The 26262-nt window shown below is 45.5% G+C and overlaps 1 protein-coding gene across 1 annotated transcript in view; it reads right to left on the reverse strand.

Annotated features, from left to right (window-relative positions):
* Positions 1–26262, reverse strand: part of ARHGAP35 (Rho GTPase activating protein 35) — a 115111-nt gene that overhangs the window by 32051 nt on the left and 56798 nt on the right. The gene's annotated exons all lie outside the window — the stretch shown is intronic.

The raw sequence follows: 26262 nt of genomic DNA on the forward strand, positions 1-26262 counted from the left end.
GGGCAACAGGGTATCAGAGCAACAAATCACTATTTGAAATCACACCACCTGGGTGACAGCACACTAAATTCCATGTACAGTGGGGACAGGAAAATCACCAACACCGTCATATCCTTTCAGAAAGTAACAATCCAGGAAGACAAGGTAAAGATGTGAAAAGTGTAATCAAATTAAAGACACTACAAGATAAGCTATAAGGCAGATCTGAGGACAGTGACTGCAGCCATGAAATGAAAAGACGCCTGCTCCTTGGAAGAAAAGCTATGACGAACCTAGACAGCGTATTAAAAAGCAGAGACATTACTTTGCTGCCAAAGGTCCACACAGTCAAAGCTATGGTTTTTTCAGTAGTCATGTATGGATGTGAGCTGGACCACAAAGAAGGCTGAACGCCAAAGAATCGATGCTTTTGAACTGTGGTGTTGGAGAAGACTCTCGAGAGTCCCTTGGACTGCAAGGAGAGTAAACCAGTCAACCCTAAAGGAAACCAATCCTAAATATTCATTGGAAGGACTGACACTGAAGTTCCAATCCTTTGGGCACCTGATGCGAAGAGCCAACTCACCGGAAAAGACCCTGACGCCAGGAAAGATTGAAGGCAGGAGGGAAAGGGGATGGCAGAGGGTGAGATGGTTGGATGGCACCACCAACTGAATGGACATGAGTTTGAGCAAACTCTGGGAGATGATGAAGGACAGGGAAGCCTGGCGTGCTGCAGTCCATGGGGTCGCAAAGAGTCAGACACGATTGGGCGAGTGAGTAACAACAAATAAGGTGCAACACAGTGCCTGCGAGGCAGAGCACACAGACAACATCGGCAGAGAAGCCCAGAAGAGAGAGAGGGAGGCCAGCAGGAGTCAGGAGGACCAGTCAGTGAGAAGGCGTGATGCAAACTTCATCTCTGGTAACAGACTGACTTGCTGAGGCCAGAGTGGAGGAGGGCAGAGGGTGAAGGCAAACAAAAGGGCTGAAAGCAACAAGGTGGGCTAGGGGCCTGGAGTGAGGTCCCACGTGGGAATTTTCTACTCAGAGTGCCCACTTACAGAAGGCCCCCTCTGGTTCAAAATCAGGGCTTTTCAATTTGGCGTCTCTTCAGTTTCATACCCAGAATGTCTTCCCGCAGCTCTGTATTTACCAGTGCCTCTTTAGAATAGATCAGGAACTGTCTTTAACACTTCCTCCACGTGTCACGGATGTTTAAGATTTAAGAGGTGGCCAGTCTGGACTTCGCTAAAGTTTGCACAAATCTCTTGGTATTGTCAGGACATGGCCTAGACCATGATAAGGCTGTCTTATATTAAGAGGGCTGTGTAATTTAGCCACTATTTCTAACTCATGATCGAATGGGACATCCGACACAGATGTACTGCTAGCACTAGCAAAGTCAGTAGGTGTGTTCATGCCAGAATGCATCTTAATCTCCGATCAATGTCTCGACCACAAGGAAAATTTCTGACCACAGGAAATGCTTGAATAACCAGCTATGCTTTGACTCACAGAAGGTTTCCAGATACAATCTCCACAGCAAAATAAAGGACTCCTGGATGCTGAAAATCACCCATCTTGGGAGTCACACAGCATGCAAACAATTCCTTGGAATCCACCACTCTCCTAAAGCAGGCCAGGAAGGATAATACAGAAATCTGTTTCCTTTTTACTCTGAACAAACAATTTTACTGAAAAAGATACAACTATCTGAAATAGGGACTGGCCCGAAAACAACCAAAAATAAGCAGTGGAAAGGGCAGAGTAGGATGCAGTGAGAGGCCTCAAGGAACAGATTAGGATGCAGTGAGAGGCCTCAAGGAAAAGAAATGAGGGGCCGGCGGGAGGACAGAGAACTACAGACCTTTTGAGCTTATCGACTGGGTGTGTGAGGCCTGCGCTAGGGTTTTCCCAAACAAAGCGATGTAAGCTGTAAGATCAGAAACTCCCATTTGACACCTCCGTTGGCTCTCAGACACACCATTATTCTTCAAGGGCCTGGAGGTGAGAGACGCTGTCACACGCTCACAGCCTTCCTGAGTGCTAACAGCATCGCTAGTCCAATCTTGGCAAGACAGGCTAGGGCTCCGGCTTCCAGGGAGAAGCTCTCAGAAGCCTTGGCTGCATCTGGCAGGAGAGGAAGGAAACTCTTCAACTCTTGGGGTCTCTTTGGTTTATAGAACCAAAGAGTTGGGCCAGATGCCTAAAAACCCAAAAAACTCTCTTTTATACATTAAAACTCTCATAATACACATTTGAAAATTTATAGAGAAATGTACAATGATAAACGTAAATGATAAAATGATTCAAAAAAAATCATCTTGTTCAACTGCCTACAATGTTGGTGAAGTTCATGAACGTGTGGAACAGCATCCAGACCAAGACACAGAGCATTTCCAGTCTTCCAGAAGCCCCCTCGTCGTCTCTATTCCTCACCAAGGATAACCACTGTGCTGCCTTACAAGAGCATAGGTAAGTTTCTCCTGTTTTTTTCTTTGTATAAACAGAATCATAGAGTATGTATTCTTTTGTCTCTGGCATCTTATATGTTCATGAAACTCACCAATATTGAGGAGAGCTGAATAAGATGATTTTTAAGGCATCTTGCAGTTCTAATGTATTACCATTTTAAACACACTGTGCTGCCCTTACACACTGAACAGTATTTTGGCAATACCCATCGAAACATAAAACGTCCACTTAGCGGACGTTTTACTAAGTGTATTTCTCCTTCAGATGTATTTGTACACCTGTATGTGTCTGAATACACCTGCCTATAGACAGATATCCACTGAAGTGCTGTTGAAATGTCCCTCAACAGCAAATAAATTATGATACACCCAGGCCGAGAGACCCTGTGCAGTGAAAGGGAGGATGAGGGGGAGCACAAGTGGAAGAGGAAAGCCAGTCGCAGCAGCAATTGGTACTCACCAGTATGGGGTGTGCCCAACATACTCTTCAGGTGGAAAAAGTAAGTTACAGAGCAGCACGTTTTGTGCTGCTGCAACTCTGTATAAACACATTGTGCACGGGATGTTTGTTAAGTGTGTGTGTGTGTGTGTGTGTGTGCACAAAATAACTCTCTGCAAGACGACCTCTCAAACTCCTAATAGCAGGTAACTATGAGGAGTGAGAGGCAACTTTAACTTTTCCATTTCAAACAGTTTCTATATAATTTAGTTTTTTAAAGTAATATACATGTGTTGTTTGGAGAAGGCAATGGCACCCCACTCCAGTGCTCTTGCCTGGAGAATCCCAGGGACGGGGGAGCCTGGTGGGCTGCCGTCTATGGGGTCGCACAGAGTCGGACACGACTGAAGCGACTTAGCAGCAGCACATGTGTTGTTTAACTTCTTTTCATACAATATAGCAATTACATACCGAAGTAAATAGATAAAAAGCCTAATTTTTCAGCACTACCCCTATTGAAAATCTCTCTCCTCACCCAGAGCTGTCTGGGAGGAACTCCTGAAACCGCTGCTATTTTCAAACAGTTTCACATCAAGTCACAAGCATATACACATAGGTTCACTCTACCTGATCATGAGATCATACTACACACTCTATTTTGCAACTTGCTTTTCCCACCTTACAATCAATCTTGGACACACAATCCCATACTGGTTAGATAAACCTCATCTTTTTAACATCTGCCTAGAGCTCCCCTGTACAGATGCGTTATTCTATTAACAGACATCCTTGTACATATCTTTGAGGACACATGCAACCAGTTCCACAGGACAAATTCCCAGAAGGGCCCATGACTGGGGTAAAGAAAGTAACAGTTCTAAAATTTTAACAGATGGTGCCAAATTATCTTTTTAAAAGGTTATGACTATTTATATTCCCACCAACAGCACACAAGTACACCAAATTCTAAACATTCTTCCTTTGATTATATTTTTAACAAGGAGTACCTATCTTACAACAACAACAACAAGTGCCATAATAAAAAGGAATAGAAACCTTTAGGTTTAGGATCTAGCAAAAAAAAATAAGTCTTAAGTGTAACCTGTTTTAAAAGCTGGTCTCCCACCTGCCAGATTTACTTAGAAGGCCAAAGAAAGCACCTAACTTACTACTACGCATATATCCCCACCCACAAAGAACGCTGGCCCTGGACATTATGATCAGAAGCCATCAGGCCACCACACTTGCTGGCTGCCGAGGTCCATGCGACAATCAGACAAAAGAAGTACTGTTTGTGTTGCCATGAATTGTGTTTCTCTGCCCTGTCAAGACTTCCTTTTAAAATGATTTGGGTTTTGGCTCCCTGCTGCTAGGAAATGCCAAATGTTGTTAAGGGCTAGCATTTCAAAGCACAGACAACCAGGGCTGTTATGCTAGTTATAGGAAGGTAGGCAGATTTTTAAGTCAGCAAGGCCATCGTCATACACAGGCTGGTCTAACAAGCCTTCCATTTAAAAGCTGGGGATACTCGGGTCTTAAGATATAAATAATGAAGATTAAGAGCTTGAGTTCTGGAATTAGATAGATCTACATTTGAGCTGAATCTGCTACTTTTAAGTTTAAGCTACTTTTAGGCAAATGACTTAATTTTTCTCAATACTAGCGCATCATTGCAACAGGAAACTAATAGCCTCTGCCTCATAAGACTGCGTGGGGATTAAGTAAGACCATGCAGAAGAGAAAAGAGCTCAGAACCTTCTTCCTCTGTAAAACCACTCAGGAAGTTCTCTGCAGAGCTGGGCACAGACATTCTGATCCACTGGGATGCTAAAAGAAAAATGCACAAACACCAGGAATTCTAAACGGAATACTTGCCAACTCTGCTGACAACTGACAGGCAGCATGGGCGTCCTCAGTGCTTCTCCCGTGCCCCACTCTCCTTTCCTGGGAACAAGGAAGAATAAGCTCCTTTGCTCTACTGTGGTTGGGTAAGGCCACGTGACCAGTTCTGACCAATGACTTCTGAGTACAAGTGAGGTGAGGCTGAAACATTTAATTGCTAGAATCAATCTCTCCAGAAGTTTCTTTCCCTTTGCACCTAGCATCATTCAAGAGGGTGCCTGCTCCATCGGCTGGGTCCTTGAGTGATGACAAGGCAAAGCACAGGAGCCAGAAAAAACATTATGAATGGGGGAATCTTTGCTCTTTTAAGGCATTGAAATTTTAATCTGGCCACATCTGAATGATACATTGTGGCCAGCGGAAAAGAAAAATTTAGCTAAAGAAATTACAGTAATAATTAAGGTTGGGGTGAAAAATAAAATCTGTTCTCTAGAAAGGATCTTTCTTTATGTAAATTAAAGAATGAAAACCTGTGAAATTCTCCATTGACCTAAGGAAGCCACGGGGGTCTGTGCAGCTCTTATCCACAGACTCACAAAAAGCTTCCTGTTTCGGTGATCGACTGGTCTGCATTTACTCCTGCCCCACACACTGTTGGATCATACGGGAGACATATCCTTCTTAAGTTTCCTGGCAGAGTGATAAACACACACACACACACGGATAACTGTGGACAGAGACCTAACTGAAATGCTAATAAAATCAGAGGGAGACAGAAATGGGCAATGGAGGGAAGGCAGGAAAGGGTCTAAACACATCCTTCTCTCTAAACCCTCAAGCGGCTCCCTGAACAAGATCAGGTTATCTTTAAGTGACAGAAGCAGCCAAGTCCCTACCAATGCTAGTGGAAGTTCTCATCAGTAAGCAAAACTAAAGACTGTAAAAAAGTGAGTTTTTCAGAATGCTAAATTTACTAAAGTTAGAAGACTGTACTTGGTTTTCAAATGGCAGAATAGAGACTTGACCCCTTTCTCCACTAAAGAACCACACAAAAGCAACCAGAAGAATGAGAAACAGAAATAGCACGTCTTTGACAAAACTAGAGACTCTGTGACCCCAAACCCCAATACACGAGTAAGAACCATCAAATGCTGTGAAGGTCAAATAAGGGTGTGGGAAAGCGATGAGAGAGGACGCTTGTTGTTACAGATGTCGGACAAAGCGGGCAAGTCCTTTTCTAAAAAGTAAACGCTTCTTTCTAAGGCGGGCAAGACCAGCAAGCCATTGTTTCTAACAGTGGGAACTGGCTCAGGGATTGGTGACTGAGGCTTCCTCAGGCCCAGTCCAGCCCGAAGAATCACACACACAAGTCAAACCTCCAGGAAGCAGTCTGTCGGGGGCAGGGTGACAAGAGCGAGACTGCCTGGGGCATCACAGCTGCCATTTCCAGACGTCTGGGGGCAAGGAAGGCTGGGAGGGTATTCAAGAAAACCCCCTGCTAGGCTAGCCCCTTCCCAAAGGAATTTTCTACAGATTGCTAGACTGGAAGGAATCACCCCATTCAAGGATGGAGGACAATTTTATAAAAGGATCTAGCACATACTGAACCATTTCAAAAATGGTTGATGGTAAACTTTGTTATGCATATTTTAATCACAATTTTAAACAAGGAACCAGCACAAGACTACTAGCAAAAATCAAACAAAACAAGAAAACCCGCAAGAAAAACCAATTGCAAAGAACATTCATCCAAAAATGCTGCCACTAGTAAATAAAAACATATTCCCATGAAATAAAAGACAAAGAAACAATGCAATCTCCTCTGTGAAACAATGTGTAAAGCAGAGATATACTTAGAAAAGATATGAGACAACAAAAAGTAGATAAAACATTTAAGCACAGAGCTAGGGAAGTAGGAGAGAAAAATAAATCTTTTTCCATTATAGAAACCAAAATCACACGGAAAAGGAAGGACACTGCTGAAAAAGCTGGAAGGGATGCACAGAAGTCAGGACAGCTTCAATCTACAGATTAAAGTGGCTCACTCTGCTCCAGGAAAAACTGACTTAATTCAATTAACAAGGTATGTCCTGGTAAAGTTATTAAACTTTAAAAAGAGACAGTGAAGAAAGGCAATCTTCAAGGCACTGAGGCGAAACACAGGCTGGCTTCAGACTGCTCCGCCACAGAGCCCACACTAGAAGATAGCAAAGCACGCCTAGAAAGGCCTCGAGGAAAGAAAGGCTAACCCCATTTTATACACAGCAAGACTGCCATTTAAATATAAAGACAATAAACATCTCTCAATGTTCAAGAGGAAAAACAAATCTCTACAGAATAACCGCATTTATGCACACTAATGTAAAAACTAGCAATCAGCAGCACATTTAAAAATAATACTCTATAATCAAGGCATCTGTTTTTACTCTCACTTCTGACACCAAACGTGTGTGGGTTTTTTCACACCGACTAATTCTCCAGCTCTCCGGAGACCAGCTGGATGTCCAAAACAACTGAGTTCTGACACTAACTATGTCTGGAGTCAGGGCAGATCCCCAGGTTAAGGGTTCGGTCCCATAGGACCGGCCCCCACTTTGGGCACCAGTCACAAGTCCCGGGCGTCCTGTACTTCTGGCCGACAGACTGCAAGTCAGGAGTTCCATGATCCCCTTTTCAGGTTTGATAACTTGCCAAAACAGCTGGCAAATTCAAGAACACATTTTTGTTTAATAATATAGCTGGTTTATTAGCTATATTATATATATAATATATATATATAGAAGGATACAAGGAGTCCCAGGTGGCACCAATGGTAAAGAACTCGCCTGCCAATGCGGGAGACGGAAGAGATGTCAGTTTGATCCCTGGGTCAGGAAGGTCCCTGGAGTAGGACACAGCAACCCACTCCAGTATTCTTGCTTAGAGAATCCCATGGTCAGAGGAACCTGGTGGGCTACAGTTCGGGTGGCAAAGAGTTGGACACCACTGAAGTGACAGCATGTAAGGACATGAAGGAAACAACTCAGCAACAGGCAAGTGGGAAGATGCGCAAGGCAAGGTGTGGGGAAAGAGGCACGGAGCCTCTATGTCCTCTCCGAGCACCCTTCCAACACCTCAACCAGAAAGCTCTTTGAACTCCATCATTTAGGGGTTTTTATAGAGGCTTCATTACATAGGTATGACGGCTTAAAGCACTGGCCACTGGTGAATGAACTCAGTCTCCAGCCACTTGCCTCTCCCCAGAGGTTGGCGGGGGTGGTGGGGCTAAAACGTCCAACCTTCTAATCATGCCTTGGTCTTTCCGGTGACCAGTCCCATCCTGAAGCTCTCTAGGGACCCTAAGTCACCAGTCATTTCATTAGCCGATAAAAGACACTCACCTGTCCAGAGATCCTGTGAGTCAGAACCTGAGAACAAAGACCAAATAATCTATTTCCCAGTATATCACACCAAGTATGATTCATTCTAGGACTGCTGGAGTGGGTCAACAGTAGAAAATTATTAATGTATCCCAAATAGATCAAAAGTGAAAAATTATGACTGCATCTTTATAAAACCTAAAAATAAACAAAAACTCTTAGTGAAAAAGGATGGATGGTAAGTTTTTAGGAAAAAAAAAAAAAGATTATTTCATCCCAAAGGCAACAAGGAAGAAGGCAAGAATATCCACTATTACTAACTGGCATTATGTGATATAGTCCTGGAGGTACTATTGGCCAATATAATTAGTTCAAAGGAGGGTAAAATCAGAGGAATAAACATGAGGAAAAGAAGTCAAATGATAATTATTTACAAGTGCTATTACTTATTTACCTAAAAAAACCCCAGGAAGTTCTATGTCTTGACTGTGGTGAGCATTACAAAACTATACACATTCATCAAAATTCATTGGGTGTAAACTTAAAATTGGTGAGTTTTATTATATGTAAATCATATCTCAATAAACCCGAACGAATCATTTGAAACACCATTAAGAGCAATAAAATATTCAGTAAGGAGTCTGAATACAAAGTTAATATGCAGAAATCAAAAGTCTTTATCTATATAAACACATATATTAGTCCCTTTTTATACGTGTGCTCCCCCGAAAGAAAAGTCAAGAGCTACATGAAGTTTAAAATACTACTGAGAGACAAAAAAAAACCCATCATAAAAATAACATCATAAACATGTCAACAGTTAATGTATGATTTAATATGATCCCAGCAGGATTACAAAAGGGTTATTTTAAAAATTAAACAGATTCTGAAGTTCATACAGAAAATTAAACAAGCAAAAAAAAGCCAAGATAATTCCAAAGTGGCTACCTAGAAAACTCAGACACTAAAACAGTATAGCTCTGGGACAAAATGCATGTCTAGCTAGCTAGATCAGTGAGATGAGAGGGTTCAAAAAGATACTCCAGTACATTCTAGTAGTGTGTATGTAATATATACAAGTGGCTTTCAAATCAGTAGAAGACAGAAGATGCAATAAATAACGCTGCATCCTCCACAAAACACATTTCAGATAAAACCATAAACAGCAGGGAAAAGCTACAGTGGACTGAAGCCAAAGCTGGCTGGCACGCTCTGTCCCCCCAGCACGCTGCGGGCGAGAGCACTAGTCCACCGAATCAGAGTCTGGGCGCTGCTGCAGGAGCAGCCGCGACTAAACCGACCACCTCTTAGCAGACACGACCGAGCGGCTGGACTGGAAAAGCTGTCAGACCGAAGTTGTGGTGAGTCTGCTCCCTACCTTTGGGAAGGCACAGCTGCCAATTATCTCTAACTTTTATGGCATTATCAGACGGTCCACCTCACATGGCTGCTGTAAAGATGAGATGAGATACGGCACCCAGCACATGCCTCTTCAAGAGGAACAGAAGGTCTTACTGCTACCTTTCAAATTGAGACCAACATGCCTCAAGGCAAGGATAGTTGCAAAGTTTCATCATTTAAAAACACTTCTGTGTGTCTCTTCTTTGATCTTCCATCGCACCATGCAGCACAGGCAAGGCAGATACTACCTCCATTCTGCACCGGAGAAATGAAGGGAGAGAGAGGAGAGAGGACTCCAGCCTGGCTCTGCGGGCTCGTGGTCTTGAACGTGGGCGTACCCCTCATTTCCTAACTCATGTTCTGTTCATTGTCTTCTGGATTCCTGAAGATGCTCACCAAACACCCTCATGGCCTGAATGAGTGAGCAGCAGATCCAGAACTTGAGTCAGATGTTCTGATGCCTGCCATCTGTCACCTTGTCATCATACAAAAATGGCCACCATGCCCGACTTCAGAAATCTGAAGTAATTGAGAAAGCCTACTTGGATGAATAAAACACCTAAGCTACAAATTTAATAGTTTAAGTCAGACTTTGGGGCGGGGTGGGGGGAAAGATGAAGGATGGTACCATCTGAACAGCAGTATTAGAAGGCCTGTTTCCAGAATAACCAAAAGTCATCTATGATTAGTATGTTGAGAGCTATAAGAAAGTACTTCTCAAATGCTCAGATATAGTTGGTTAAATCTAAGAAAATTTTGAATATATCAAAATAAGTGTTTTCATCAGCGCCTGCATTTAACAGATGAGGCAACTAGGGCTGGGCCTGGGGAAGTAACCCGCCCCAGATCACAGATCCAGCGAGGTGGCAGGACCAAGCCTGGCACCCAAGCGGGCAGACTCCAGGGGGTTGTTCTTAACCACTCTGCTGTGTTCTCTCTCCTGTTAAACGAGGATTATAAGTGGGTGGCAGCACTAAGGCTCATTTATACTTTCTTCTTTAGATCCTTCGAGGATAAAATTATGACAGTAATAAAGCAATTTCCATTTTGTAAAAAGGACAACTGCTTTTTCCCTAAATGGTTTAAGGGGTTCCCTGATAATCTTGCTTATATTATTTAAATGCTGTGTCAGTCCTTCTCTTCAAAGATCACGCTAAAGATAGGGCTTCCTTACCCCAAACACAGGAAATATGAAATAGTGATGTTCAGATTAGGAAGATACCGTCAGCCTTACATAACTGCCGCCAAGAAGGCTGTTAAAGGCTAGCTGTGTGCAGGGAAAGGACAACTCTTCACAATGAGGATGGAGGGAAATGATGCTGATGAAGAGCCTAGGACTGGGCCCCCTCAATGTTAACTACCCTCATCACAACTGCTGTTACAATAGCCACTACCACATTCCCTCCCTCGGCCCATTTTCACGTCTGCCACACGAGGCCACCTGACCACTAACACCCACACTTTCTGTACTGCCCCACAATCCTTCCCCCACTAGCTGTTACCACACAGATGGGGGCAGCTTAGAACTGAGGGGCTTCTTAGAACCCAAATCCTTATATTCAATTCAATTCAGATTGGCTGTTTTCACCTTGTTTTTCTTCCCCGAGTCTCAGACATTAAAACAACCACAACAACTACATGACCTACATTTTTCAAAGCTCAGAGGAATTCTGAATTTACTCAGATTTGGGGGTCCTTCACCCCCTTCATGGGTGATGAAGGAACACACGCTTTTCACAGAAAGCCCAGGATAGGAAGTGAAATACCTCATTACAGATTAAGTTTCCACAAAAACAGTCTCTGGCTGCCACAACCCAAATGCCGGCTCCTGACAACCACAAAAGAAGAAAGAGTTTTTTGTTGTGGTTTTTGAAACACAAAACAGAAACACTGTAGGTGCAGTTATCAGAAGCTACACACTAGAAATGTCTCGTTTCAAACAAACTGCAGCTCACCTGAAAAGATAAATTGTATGAGTTTGTTTTTACACTGCTGGGAGGCCACCGAATTTAAATAGACAAAGGAGTCCAGCCAAGAGGGAAAGAATGCAAACTGGGGTGAAATCACAAGGCCTTGTACCATCTCTGTTTGAAAAAGTGGATTCAATTGTCTGATACCCAAGTAATCTTACATTTCAAACAAACAAACCACCTGAGCACCTGATTCAATACAAAAGAGTGAACTGATCTTTTTAGACCAGGATTCTCAAGTGATGCTCTTCCATGTCTTCTTCCACCAGCTTCAGTCCTCCTGACTTTCTGTGGCCTCAGTTCCCACTCCTACTGACCCAACTGCTCTGCTTTGGTCAAGTGAACACAAAGATCCCTGCCCGTGGTCTCTGGAGAGCTAGGCCCCAAGGGGAGGCATAAATGAAGAAAGCCAGCCCTTAAGGACCTCAGGGGCCGTGACGTCTGCATCAATCACCCTGCCACCTCTGGTCTTCTGCTTAGGCTACCACGACAAAACGTCTCAGCCTAGACAGTGCACGACCAAGGTGCTGGCCAACCTGGTTTCTGGTGAGAGATCTCTCAAGCCTCCTCTTGTAAGGACACGAATCCTCTTAGACCAGGGCCCCACCCAATGACTTCAATTAACCTCAATACAGGGAAAACCAGCCGTAGCAGAGGCATGTCTAGAGAGGGAAGCTTAAGAAAGACCGGGGATCTGTCATGTGGGAGGGGAGACAACATATGACGCAGCAGGAACAGTGATGAGGGGAGGCCTGGAGGCATGGAATTGCACAGCAGAAAGAGAGATGAGGTTGGAATGGCCTGCTGGGACCAGCAAGTGACCCATCTGCACGCCATTTCTGGCATTCTTCCAGTTCTGGCCTTAATCCAACCTCCCTGCCCCAGGCCCCCCTACATGCGAATTACATACACACCTCCACCCTTTCAGGTCTAAAGGTTTAGAGGAACCCATCAGCATTATGAGAGACTGGGCACATATGCAGAGAAAGGAAGCCCAGAATGGAGGAAGATTTGCAGAAAGGCAGCTAGATCAACTGCAACTTTTTAAGATCAAGTGCTTTTAAGTCTTCAAGGGTCAGAACTGGTCTCCACACAGTACCCAAGATTGTTTTATTAAACAAAGGCCAATTACTGTCCCTTCACTTAAAACCCTCCAATGGCTTCTTACCTCACTCAGAATAAAAGCCAAGGTCCTTAACCAGGAATGCTTCAGTCTCGGGAATTTTATACTTGATGTTCTGTCTGGAAGGTTCTTCCCTGGGTAACTGCATGTCTCCTTTCCTCACTGACTTCAGGCTCTCATGAAAAGGCACTCTCACCCAGCCCCCCTATCTAAAATTTTAACACTCAACCCGGACATTTCACATACCACTCTCCTGCTTCATTTTTTTCCTCTCAAGCACTAGTCACGAAGATTCTTTATATTTTGTCAGTCACTGTCTCCCCCACCAGAATGCACTGCATGTTGCACGAGGGCAAGGATCTCCTATCTCTTTTGCCCAATACTGTATCATCAGCATCTTCAACAGCACACGGCACACAGTACAGACGGTGCTCGGTATCAATGTGCTGAACGAACGAGAAAGGACAGGATCCTCACGCACTCCAGTCCTCTGGCTCTCTGGAACCAGGCAGAGTAATAAATGCACAGTTATCTAACAAGTGAGGTAATACAGAGCTGAAGACAGCTCTGCAGAAAAAAAGATCCCCAAGTACACGTAACAGACGTCCTGACTGTAAGGGGTGAACACCTACAGAGGGATTAAAAACCCACCCAGAAACGACTGAAGGCCAAGCAAGAAGTCACTACTGAAAATTTCTCCACAAAATGACGAGGTCTCCCCTTTTCTGAGTGTTTAGGTTGTGCCAGGCCAAGTGCCTTACACACATGATCTCATTCAGTCCTTATAACCCTAATAAGGTGCATTAGCTGCATTTGACGGAGGGAGCACAGAGCTCAGAGATGTGAAGCGGTTTAACTAAGAAATGCAGCTGAGCTGGGCTTGCGAACCAGGTGTGACCAGTTCCAAAGTCCCTGCTTGACCGCTTGGCTCGTAAGCCCTTTGAAACTCAGAAAGGGGAGTGAGTCAAGGGGCTGCTCTTCCTGGAGGGAGAGGCCTGGGCTGGACCCGGAAGTGAGGTACCTCTGCAGAGGGGAGGGGAACAAAGCCCGGTGAAGGAGAGGGTTTGGCAAGCTGAGAGGCCCAGTGGGAGCGAGGACACACTGCAGCGTCAGAACTAAGAGCAGCAGCGACAAAAGCTATCTGACCACGTACAGCCTGCCAGGGACTGTTGTAAGGTTTTTTAACGTACTGAATGGCCTCAGTGATTCAAAGTAATATCATTATCCTCATCTTACAGTCAAGGAAACTGAGTCACAGAGAGGTTAAACACTAGTTCACAAGCAGCAAAACAGAGATTTGGACCCAGGCAGCCCGGCTCCAGGTTCTTACTGTACAGATTAGTCAGCAGAAAGAACAAAGGGGGAGAAGGCCATCAAAGCACACGCACCATGCACGTGCACATGCGCACAGTCCCCACAGGCACATGGCAAGTTCTCCCGGCTTCTCCATGGCCCGCCCCCAGTTACTAGTAACAGTTGCAATCTGTCCTCTCCCCAGCTCCACCCCCTGCCTTCATCTGCCCTGATGCGCTTGTTGCCAGGCTGTTTCCCAAAGGCCTCTGATCTAATGGCAAGCGTTTCTCCCCAAAGATGCTCCCCTCAATTAGTGGTGAAATTTAAATCTGCCATGCAGACAGCACTCTGCTCATTTATCCAGGCAAACGAGCTCAATAAGGAGGAAGGTCACAGCTCTAAGTATTTGTCAAAGAGCATTTTACAGAGGACTTCCATTTGCACAGAGGAGCCATGGACCACCTCTGACCTGCAAACAAAGCAGACAAGCTGATCTTCAGCCCTGGCTGCAGGGCTCCACGCTCACCCCCAGAGACCCTGGGGGAAGAGCCTCACTTTCAGACTCTGCTTCACCCTTCCCCCCCTCACAAACTGCCCTCGGGGTTCAACCTTTCATCTCAGAGATTCACTGGAAGGTGTCAACAAGAACACCTACTTATCTGTGCCACAAATGGCTAAAACTGAATCTGAGCAATGCCCTGTGATGGCCTGTCAAGTAAAACCCACGGGGTTATCAGGATCTGCGCTAACCACAGTCTCAACTCAGAACCACAAGGAGAGCCCCAGCAAGGAGCTACACCACAAGGCACTGGAAGAATTCAAGATTCTTCCAGCCAGGCACACTCTGCAATAGGAGTGATCTAGCTGCTAAAGCAATGTATGACACAGCTTTGTGTACCCACACCCACCCCTGCCAGAACTACCCCCTACCCCTTAGAAGATGGGAAACACAAAGCCATAAATGGGTAGCAGAGATCCCCTTACGGCTGTAGCTCTCAGCCTCATTGACTTATTGCCTCTTCAAGAACTGATATGTGCGTCAAGACAGATTTTAAACCAACGTGTTCAACGTGCTAAAAGTAACGATTAAAAATGCCTCACCCCTGGGGATACAATTGCAGTACATGAGTGTACATACATGCACCAAATTTCACAGACAAGAATTTTCACGGCAGCACTATTCATAACAGCCCCAACTGGCAAGTGCCCAGATATCCATGAAGAACAGAATGAATAAGTCAGTAGTGGATGAGTCACATGATGGAACAGTATACAGCAATGAGAATGAGTGAGTCACGCAGTCATGGGTGAGTTTAGAGATCCACCCACAGATAAATTGCAGACATAATGCTGAGTCAAAGAAGCTAGGCCACAGCGATGCATCTGGGATGAGGCCATCAGTAAAGTATAAAAGCAGGCAGAATGACTCTGTAACCGTCAGAAGCCAGGGTAGTGGTGACCCTGCTAAGTTTTGGAGGGAGTTGGTCATCTTCAGTACCGGGTACTGGTTATACGGGTGTATGCAGTTAGTGGTTATTCATTGAGCTGTACTTAACAGGAGTGCCCTTTTCTTAATGGATACTATACTGTGCTGTTTGTTGCTGTTCAGTTGCTAAGTTGTATCCAACTCTTTGCAACCCCATGGACTGCTGCATGCCAGGCTTCCCTGTCCTTCACTATCTCCTGGAGTTTGCTCAAGCTCATGTCCATTGAGTCAGTGATATATACTTTAACGAAAAGTTTTTTAAAAACTGCTTATGGGGAATTCCCTGGTGGTTCGGTGATTAGGACTCCATGCTGCTACTGCAGAGGGCAAGGGTTCAATCCCTGGTTTGGGAACTAAGATCCCACAAGTCTATGTGGCTAGTAAATAAACAAACAACTAAATAAAAACACTTGATTCTGCCACCTCCTCCTTTCCCATTAAAAAAATTACAAATTAAAAACAAAAAAGAAAAAAACCACAACTGCATATAGCCACTGTCTAACCTCATCCATTACTGTTTGGGGAAGTGTACTGTTGGGCTTTCCACAACCACAGGAGCTCAGTAACAGGAGCCACAAAATGATGGCCAGCATGGACTGAGAACCGCGTACCAGGCACTATGCTAAGAACATCACAATCAGAAGTTCATTTCATTCTAAAAAATTCCCTTTCAAAGAGCTATTATTTTTACTCCCAATTTGAAGGAACTGGAATGAGGCTTAGACAGCTTAAGGTCAGCTACTGCTTGGGAAAGTCAGGACACCAGAGGTGACTCAAAAGCTCACGGACTTAACACTTGGCTACATGAATGGGAAAGGGGTTCACATTATAAACACAGAAACTGCACTATGCCCCCATTTTTCTTTTTCATGACACTAACCTTTTTATTGAGTCCAGGCCAACTGTCTTGTAAAATGTATCACACTCAGATTTTGTCTGATTATTTCCTCATGTTAAGATTCAGACTAAGTGTTTCTGGCAAGGAGGCATACGATGTTAGGATGAACTGCTACTGGGGGTGCCAGCCCTGACCACCTTTTGATTAAGTGGTAACCCCCCACATCTCTCCATTATAAAGGTACATTTTCCCTTCACAATTAGTAATGCATTGGGTGGTATTTTGAGACCATGCAAACATCAAGTTCCCTCTGTACTTTTTCTCAGTGATTAACCATTGAGGCATAATTTATATATAATAAACTGTATACATTAAAAGTGTACAGCTTAAGGGACTTCCCTGGTGGTACAGTGGCTAAGAATCTGCCTTCTGATGCAGGGGACACGGGTTCGATCCCTGGTTGGGGAACTAAGATTCCACGTGTGGTAGGGCAACTAGACCCACACCACAGCTAGAGAGCCCGCGTGCTGCAATGAAGCGCCACAACCAGGACCCGATGCAGCCCAAAGCATACAGTTTGCTAATTCTGAAATTCACATACGTGAGTAAAATCAGCACCACAATCCAGATATGCAACGGTTCCGTCACCCCCAGAAGGTTTCCCATGGCCCTTGGCAATCAGTTGTTCTTGTCACCCCCAGCTCCCAGGCAACCCGGATCCGCCCCCTGTCACTATAGATTAGCGTGCATTTTCCAGAGCCGTATAGAAATGGAACTATAATCTGTCATCTTTGGTCTGGCTTCCATCCCTCTCAGCATATAATGATCCTGAGGCCTGACAGTGTAGCCGGGTGTGGCAGTAATTCATCCCTTTTGGCCTCCGAGTAGTATTCCAGGGGGTGGATGAACCGGTTTGTTCATCCACCTGAACGGCAGCGGTGAGGGTTCTAGCTGCTCCCTGTCGTCACTTGGTCCTGTCAGTGTGTTAGTCTCCAGTGACTTTAAAACCCAATCATGTTCCTTGCCTGAATTAATTATTCAGTCGTGTAATTATGCCTATCTCCTCCACCCCTGGATATCATGACAGCAACTTTAGTTCAACACAGTGCCTAGCATTAATTAATATAGTAATGGATTAATCCAATAAACATCTGCTGACTGAAGGGAATCTGCCATCCTCCACCACCACCACCACCACCACAAGATGGTAAGCTAAACACTTTTAAACCTATTAATGAATTATCAGGACATTTCTGTCTTTCTACAACCACTTGGGACTGTATCTGGATTTTTCCACTCCATCAGAAATGTCAAGCTTGACTATCAAGGAGTGCCCCTGGAAGTCAGACAGGAAAAAAGCCTTTTGCATTACACAGCCTGCTACGTGCAGGAACTGAAACCCCAACGCAGGGTAGTGTGGCTCAATGCCAGAACTTCCCACAAAGAGCTTTTAAAAATAAATGTGAATTTCAGGGGCAATGTTGTGCCCAGGCAGGTGCTGCCTTGAAAGGCAGTGTCCCGGTGCTCTTACCAGATTTGGGGTAGGACTCCTCCCAGAGAGCAGGGGAAGAGAATATAAATGCTGCCGCCTTCTCTCCAGCCAAGCTAACCCTGCACTTTATTGATCCTGAGGTCCTCTCTGCAATGATAAAAGACCGTGCTGGCCCCTGACTGTACTTCCCAAGAGTCACCTTCCCTCATCTGGGTTCTTACAGCAAGAAAACAATCTCGAGTGAGATGAGATCACGGATGCCAAGTGCCCAGTACAGCACCTGGATCACAGCAAGCACTCAATGAATAAATGCGTCAGGAACAGAAGACGGGGAGAGTTAACACGATGGCAGACCATCTTTGGCATTATTATTTTACACAGCTGCAGGCTTCCTTGACTATATGGAGTTTCCCTCCATACAGATCAAGAGAAATTAAGATGCATTAACCATACCAGGGCCTACCAATTATTTACATGGTTCAGTCTGAATACATTATAATTCAAGATGCAAAAAAGGGAGGGGCCTTCTGTCCAAATGAAACCGCTTCTCCCTCAGAACGATTCTTCTCAGCTGCCTGTGGAACTTGCTACAGGTGCTGGAGTGCTCACCTCTCAGTAAGAAAGCGATGAAGAAAAGGACTGCTGGATGCCAAGAAACTTTTGCCACTGTCACCCTGCCCCTTCTCCCACTGCCAAAAGAAAAAGATTAAAAGTCACAGACAGGGCAAGAAGATGTGATCTTACACATTATTCAAAGAACTCATTCCTAGAGAATGCTATTTTTAGTGAAACGGCCGACACATGAGGCTGAGGGCCTGGGGAGTCCGTGCTGCAGAGCACGGATGAGCAGGCACGCGGCTCTCAGTCTGCAGTGCACTAGCCCTTCCGGGACGGGGAGGGGTGACCCCTGGAAGCTCCCTTGGGGAGCATCTGTGCTGTGCGACGGGGCTGTTTCTCCCAACTTGGGGAAGGGAGCCTTGACTCAAAACTGGCCCAGAGACTCAGGATTTAAAACCTCAGTTTTGTGACCACCGTGAGATATAAAGACAGCATTCTTATCCGCAGAAACTAGTCTCAGGATGGTGAGCAGGCTCTCCAAGTGAGTTCTCACCCCAACTCCAGGGAGATAAACTGTCCAGAAGTGAATATTCCCACTCCCTGCCCGGCACAGAGACCTGAGGTCAGCTGGGCCGACGCGCCCCTGCACCGAGAAGTCACACTGCTATGGAAGGGAAGCGGGGACCCCACAGCCCCGACCAATTTCTCACATGGGTGAAAACTGGAAGAAAAAGTTCCCTACAAAAAAAAAAAAAAGCCAGAAACATAAAGTCAGTCCGACCCGCAGCCAGCACCTCTGCCCACTGCCAGGCGGACCCCAGAAAGGCTGCAGGAGAAGGCACCTTTCCCAGCCCTCGATGCGACCAGAGCCGGGAGACAGAGCCTAACATCCCACAAGCACGGACAGGGGCTGGCCCTGGGCTGGGCTGGGCTAAAGGCACCTGCAGGTCATCTGAACACTCTTCTACCCCCTGGCCCTTTCTTGAACACGTTCCAATTTTAGAAAATATGGAACAAAGATAAATGAACTGGTCAGAAAGCTCAGGGAAAAAAACAGGTGCAAACCAGGACCAATCTCCACCCACATTACAAGCTGACCTAAGGATACGGAGGAGGCGCTCCAACAGAACCCTGGGAACGCAGGGGCAGCGCACCTGGAGGCGAGAAGGCAGCAGCCCTTTCTTCCTGGTTCGCATCTAGCAAGAGCAGCCAATTTTCTCACACAGTGCGGGATCTCGGCCCAGCAGTCCCAGGAAGATGAAACTGGCTGCAAAGCTCCTCCCCCCATATTCCCAGGGACCCGCGTGGGCCCAACTCTTGCCACCCTTTCTCCAGTCAAAGGTTAAAACACAGTCAGCTTGGAGATGAAATCTTAAAAGATGATGCACAAGAAACACAGTGTTAAACCAAAAAACAAGCTGTGGAACAGCAATGTGACCTCATGCTTTTAAACATTTGGGGGACAGTATTAGCAGAAAATATAATCCAACTATTAATGCAGATTACTTCTGGAGAGCTGGGATTATAAGGGACTTTCTGTTACATACCTACACAGTATCTATGTTTATAATAATTTTTTTATAGTGAGCAAGTGTATTGCTCTCATAATACTTTTTTTTTTTTTAATTTTGGCTGTGCTACACAGCTTGCAGGATCTTAGTTCCCTGACCAGGGAATGAACCCAAGCCCCCTGCCTTGGAAGTGTAGAATCTTAACCATTGAACCGCCAGGGAAGACCCAAAAAAAATACTGTTAAGGTGAAGTGGTCCCAACTCATAACGGTCACACCAGTTCCTCCAGTGCAAGGCTCTGCCTGGGTTCCCACTGTGACGCTGGCTGTGACGCGGCAAGTGAGTAGCAACAGAGACTCTGGGGTACGGAAGGCCTCCCTGTGGCTGGTGGAACACCAGCTCCCAGGCACTGCCCCTGAAAATCACAATGCGGTATTTTATTTGCCTGGATGAGCACAGTGTCGAGACGCAGGAGATGGACACAGAAACGGGACACAATGACGTCTGACTCTGAACCGCACGGGCCAGCCTGACAAACAAGCTTCATCTGGAATATCATCTGAATCGGCTGCAAGTGACTGCCTGGTATCCCATGTGGAAATGGGGTCGTATGGTAGTAATATCTACCATGAGTAAGGCGGGGTGGGGCGTGGTCAGGTGGCAGCACAGACCTCCCCTAAGGAAGTGCAAGTTCAAGACTTACAGACATGGCTGCCAGGGGAAGGATGGGGGAAGGATAGTTAGGGAGTTTGGGATGGACATTTACACAGTGCTGTATTTAAAATGGATAACCAACAAGGACCTACTGTACAGCACAGGGAACTCTGCTCGATGTTATATGGCAGCCTGGATGGGAGGGGAGTTTGTGGGAGAATGGATACAGCTGAGTCCCTTTGCTGTCTGGCTGAAACTATCACAACATAGGTAATTAGCTATACTCTAATATAAAACAAAAAGTTAAAAGAAAAAGTATAAGTTCAGTATAAATCAGTCCAAGCTGGGGGAAAAACCTGATCCATAGTTTATTCATTCACCAAAATGTAAGCGAGTCCCTGCGCCCACTTTACAGCTGCGCTCTGTCCAGGGAGGGAGGGGGCAGTGCTGCTGCCCGCCACCCTGTCTGTGGTCTGGCCCTCGGCTCACGCAGGAGCCACGTGACGATGAGGCGGTGGCCCGTGGTGTCAGAAGGGGGCCGAGGACACCGGAGAACCACAGACAGCACACCACAGAAGGGGGCAGTCCACATGGCAACTGTCTAGACTCTTCAGAAAGACTCAGCATTAAAAAAGGAAGGCAGTGAGAACTGTTCTCAACTAGAAGGGACTAAGGAGGCAATCGATAAATGCACTGTGAATACTGATAGGATTCTAGCACAAAAATTTCAGCTCTAAGAGGCAGTTTTAAGTCAACTGAGTACATCTGAGTCAACACAGACAGTGTAAGAAATGCTCCTGAATTAATGCTAATATTCTTAGAGAAGTCCTAGCGCCAAAGAAGTGATGCTTTTGAACTGTGGTATCGGAGAAGAGTCTTGAGTCCCCTGGATTGCAAGGAGATCAAACCAGTCAATCCTAAAGAAAATCAATCCTGAATACTCATTGGAAGGACTAATGATGAAGCTGAAGCTCCAATACTTTGGCCACCTGATGCGAAGAGCTCATTCATTGGAAAAGACCGATGCTGGGAAAGACTGAAGGCAGGAAGAGAAGGGGACAACAGAGGACGAGATGGTTGGATGGCATCACCGACTTGATGGACATGAGTTTGAGCAAGCTCTGGGAGTTGGTGACGGACAGGGAAGCCTAGGGTGCTGCAGTCCATGGGGTCACAGTCAGACACGACTGACTGAACAATTCTTAAAATTGATAATATTATTCCAGTTATGGGGGAAAAAGTTCTTAAGCTTAGGGATATATCCTGAGATTTTCTGGGAGCCAAGTGACATGGTGTCTGCAGCTCACTTTCAAATGACTTAACAACATACAATTGTGGGGAGAAAGGGAAAAAGTGGCAAAATGGTACCCACTGGTGAATACTGGGAGATTACTATTCTTTCCATGGGTTTTACCATGTTCAAATGTAAAAGTTAGGGAGAAAAGAGAAGTCATAACTTGGTACAGCTGACCAGCAACAGGAAGACCAAACACTCCAGGTGAAGCTGAGCATGGCGAGCAGCCTGCACCGAGCACTCCGTGGGCCGGTGCCACACGCGCTGCCCGATGCACAAGACCCCCTGAGCCCCGGCAGCCAGGGGGCCGGTCCCGCCATCGCCTTCAGGTTACAGATGAGTGGGCGGCAGAGCGGAGATCTAAATTCTATCTAACTGCAGATCTGAAGCGATGTATCACTCTTCCCAAATGCCTCTCCTAGCCAATCTGTTTTAAGTACATCAGGGGAAAATGCTACAGGGGCCGGACAACAGAGGAATGGCTGAATTATCAGTGATACAGCCATTTAATGGAACACTGTACAGCAATTAAAAGTCGTATTTTCACAGGGTGTTTAATGACAGGGGAACATGCTCACAAAACAATGTCTGGTTTAAAAAACAATGCATCTCAAAAAATGGTCCTGTGATATAACTCTTAGTTACTGAGTCCTTTTTTCTGCAGGAAAACAGGAGTAGGTAGGCTGGTAAACTCAGGGCTCTTCAGCGTCATCTGAGTTACGCTACACAGTTTTTGGGAACTATAATACCACATAACCTGAATTATGTAAAATCAAACACCTATACACACGCCACATGATTCCCTGCTAGCTCAGCTGGTAAAGAATCTGCCTGCAATGCGGGAGACCCTGGTTCGATTCCTGGGTCGGGAAGATCTCCTGGAGAAGGGATAGGCTACCCACTCCAGTATTCTTGGGCTTCTCTGGTAGCTGAGACGGTAAAGAATCTGCTTGCGATGTGGGAGACTTGGGTTTGATCCCTGGGTTGAGACGATCTCCTGGACAGGGGCATGGCAACCCACTCCAACATTCTTATCTGGAGAATCGCCATGGACAGAGGAGTCTGGAGAGCTACAGTCCACGGGTCACAAAGGGTCAGAGACGCCTGAGCGACTAAGCACACACACCCATGCAGAGAAACAAGACTATAAGGCAATACAACAAAACACCTGCAGTGGTTTTCATTAAATGGAAAATCAATGAATCTTCAAATTCTTTTTCACAGTTTCTGCCTTCTGTTGAATTTTTACAACAAACACGCTTAAATTTTAGAGAGTCAAAAACAAGTTCTTTTAGGAAACTGAGTACTCAAAAGACATCTGCTTCCAACACACATTAAGCTCACAGATACCACATCTAAATTTTTTCTTGAAATTCTATAAAAATAGAAATTAATGCTAATGAAGGGAAGCATGTGACTAGAATTTAAGGGGAGAAGGTAAGAAAGAAGAAAACAATGGAATTACGGTATTCTAGGCCAAAAACCAATCACTCCATCAACAACTAATGGACATTGTGTGCCGGGCTCTCGGAGTCCGGAGGAACAGAGAATCCTGTTCTCAGGACTGAAACATGCTGAGAAAAGCTACCAGGGAGGTTACACTCCAAGGGCTACTGGGGGTGGAAGAGTCTTGAGGAATGAGGACAAGTTCCAGAGGCAAGGAGGAATGTGGGACACATTTCAAACCACACAAAGGACATATGCAGGGCAGAGAAATGCAAAGAAATTCTGCTCTGGCCATACCCTTCTAATACACTGTGTATTCTTGTGAAACAATTTTAAAATCAATGCCTGCAGTGGTATAAAACAAAGAAGGGGGAGGGAGGGAGGGAAAGAGGAAAGGACTGAGGGAAGAAGGCAGGCAGACAACCACGGCAGGACTGTGTGCAGGAGGGAGGAGTCAGCATCTGGGAGGCAATGAGGAAGCAAGAAGAGGTTTACAGGAGAGGGACTGTCACAGAATTGGGATGGACCGAGGAGGGTGATGGTGGAGCAGGAGAAATGAAGTGGAGGAGACAGAGCCAAGAGGTGACGGAAGGGGAGCGACATACTTGGGAACTGATGCAATGAGTCCGAGAGGACGCTGAAGTTCCAAGCTCTAGGGTGTCAGAGTGAGCAATGGGGCATCTAATGGAGCTTTAAGAGAAGCAGAGGCTCAGTGGGGGCTGCTGGTGACCTGGGGACAGGGCGGAAGAGGTCACACCTGAAAGGACTCTCGGGTAAGAAAGAGTACTGAGAAGCGGTGGATGGAAGAAAAGCTAAGCCCAGTCTAAGAGTCGGGAGAAGCAAGATGGGAATGACAAATCAAGCCCACTGAGGTGCTGAGCTAGGGGGTGCTACCCTAGCGGACGACTTCAAGCATTTGTTGCTACCACAGGCAAGCCAGTCAAGGAGCCCAGTCCTAAGAGGCTCCCCTGAAAAGGGAAGCTGACAGGAGAATCCTAACCAATAAGTGAAGAAGGAATTAGAGCGATCGTTGTCTCAGGGAAGAAGCATCAATGGATGCTAAAACTATGTGCATGTGTTAGTCGCTCAGTCGTGTCTGACTCTTTGCGACCCCACGGACTGCAGAGGACCCCAGGCTCCTCTGTCCACGGGATTCTCCAAGCGAGAATATTGGAGTGCGTTGCCATGGCCTCCTCCAGGGGATCTTCCCGACTCAGGGACTGAACCCGGGTTTCCTGCAATGACAGGTGGATTCTTTACCATCTGAGCCACCAAGAAAGGTGAAAACAAGAGGAGAAAACACAGTCTCAAAGCATCTCCCTACAAAGTACTTATTCAGGTAACGGGAGAAAGAGTAGCGTTACAGTGGAGAAGCTCAGCAGACAGCACCACCTTAACCAAGGGATCCAAGAGAAGATCTCCAGTGACGGGACACACTGACAGCACAGGCCACTTGGTACGAGGCCCCAAGAAGGACACAGCCTCGCTTCCCTGATGTTTCTTCCAAAAGGGTAAGCATGAACCTAATCATAAGGAAACATCCAAAAAAAAAAAATCCAAGTTGAGGAAGCTCCTCCAAATGACCAATCTGTGTTTTTTAAAATCATCAAAAAAAAAAAATCATCAACACCATGAAACAGAGAAGGCAATGGCACCCCACTCCAGTACTCTTGCCTGGAAAATCCCATGGATGGAGAAGCCTGGTGGGCTGCAGTCCATGGGGTCGCTGAGGGTCGGACAGGACTGAGCGACTTCAGTTTCACTTTTCACTTTCACGCATTGGAGAAGGAAATGGCAACCCACTCCAGTGTTCTTGCCTGGAGAATCCCAGGGACGGGGGAGGTTGGTGGGCTGCCGTCTATGGGGTCGCACACAGTCGGACACGACTGAAGTGACTTAGTAGTAGCAGTAAGACCATGAAAAACAGATCAACTGAACTGTTCTAGATTAAAGGAGACTAAAGAGACTCCATAATTAAATGTACTATGTGATCTGAGATTAGCTTTTGGACCAAAAAAGGTTTTATCTTTTGCTATTAAAGGATGTTAATGTGGCAACTAATGAAATGAAACATTTATAGGTTAGATAGGTTAGTACTGGGTATTAATGTCATAATTTTGATAACTGCAGTACATAAAGAGAATGCTTTTAGGAAACACCCACTGAAGTGTTTAGTGTAAAGGTGTATCATGTCTGTAGCTTTCAACCATTTTAGGAAAAAGATACACAGTCATGCAGGGCAGGGACCTATGATACAGGCAGTGTGGTAAAATGTTAACATTTAAGGAACCTGGAATTGTAACTTTTAAACTTCTTACAGCTTAAATTTTGGTAACTTTCTTATAGATCTGAAATTACTTCAAAATAAAGTCAGGGAACAACCCCTCTAAATGATACAAACTATCTCTCTCAAGTGTTGGGTCAACAAGGAAAGGCTTGAATTACCCAAACCTGCTTCCTGCACACTTCCTCCTGCCCAAGGCAGAGGTGCAGGAAGAAGCTGATGTAAAACCAAGGTCAAGAAGAGAGACCCTGACAAAAGGCTCTGGGTACAGAAGGACGAAACTGCAGATCTGTCATAATTATGCAAGGTCAATCCTGGGGTGACTAAGGAAACCCTGGTAACAACTCAAAGTCTACAGAGCACTTAATTTGAAATCCAATTCCCCTGATTTGGCACAACCTGAGTAAATATTAACACCATCGTTCAGCTTAATATGCTACTGAAATTATCAGTAGGCTGTCCATACCACACAATACTTAATATCATTACAGGTAATATCGAAATTAGAAAGAACACATAGGGAGATTATAATCCCTACCTTGGTTTCAAATTAGTATAAGCCTATAATATTCTTGAGCTCAACTCCTAAAGCTCAAGAATCCACATAACCATGTACCCACTATACTTCTCCTCAAAAGCTCATCAGCTTTCACAGTATCCAGGAGAAAATCAAGGGAAACAAGGAAGCTCCAGGGGTTACAAAAGAAATGCCAAGGATGGGAGCTCCCTGGAGGTCCAATGGTTAGGGCTCTGTGCTTTCACTGCTGGGGACCGAGTTCAATCCCTGGTCAGGGAACTAAGATCTCATAAGTCATG

Source organism: Bos mutus, chromosome 18, assembly GCF_027580195.1.
Source record: "Bos mutus isolate GX-2022 chromosome 18, NWIPB_WYAK_1.1, whole genome shotgun sequence".
In the NCBI taxonomy this organism is placed as follows: domain Eukaryota; kingdom Metazoa; phylum Chordata; class Mammalia; order Artiodactyla; family Bovidae; genus Bos; species Bos mutus.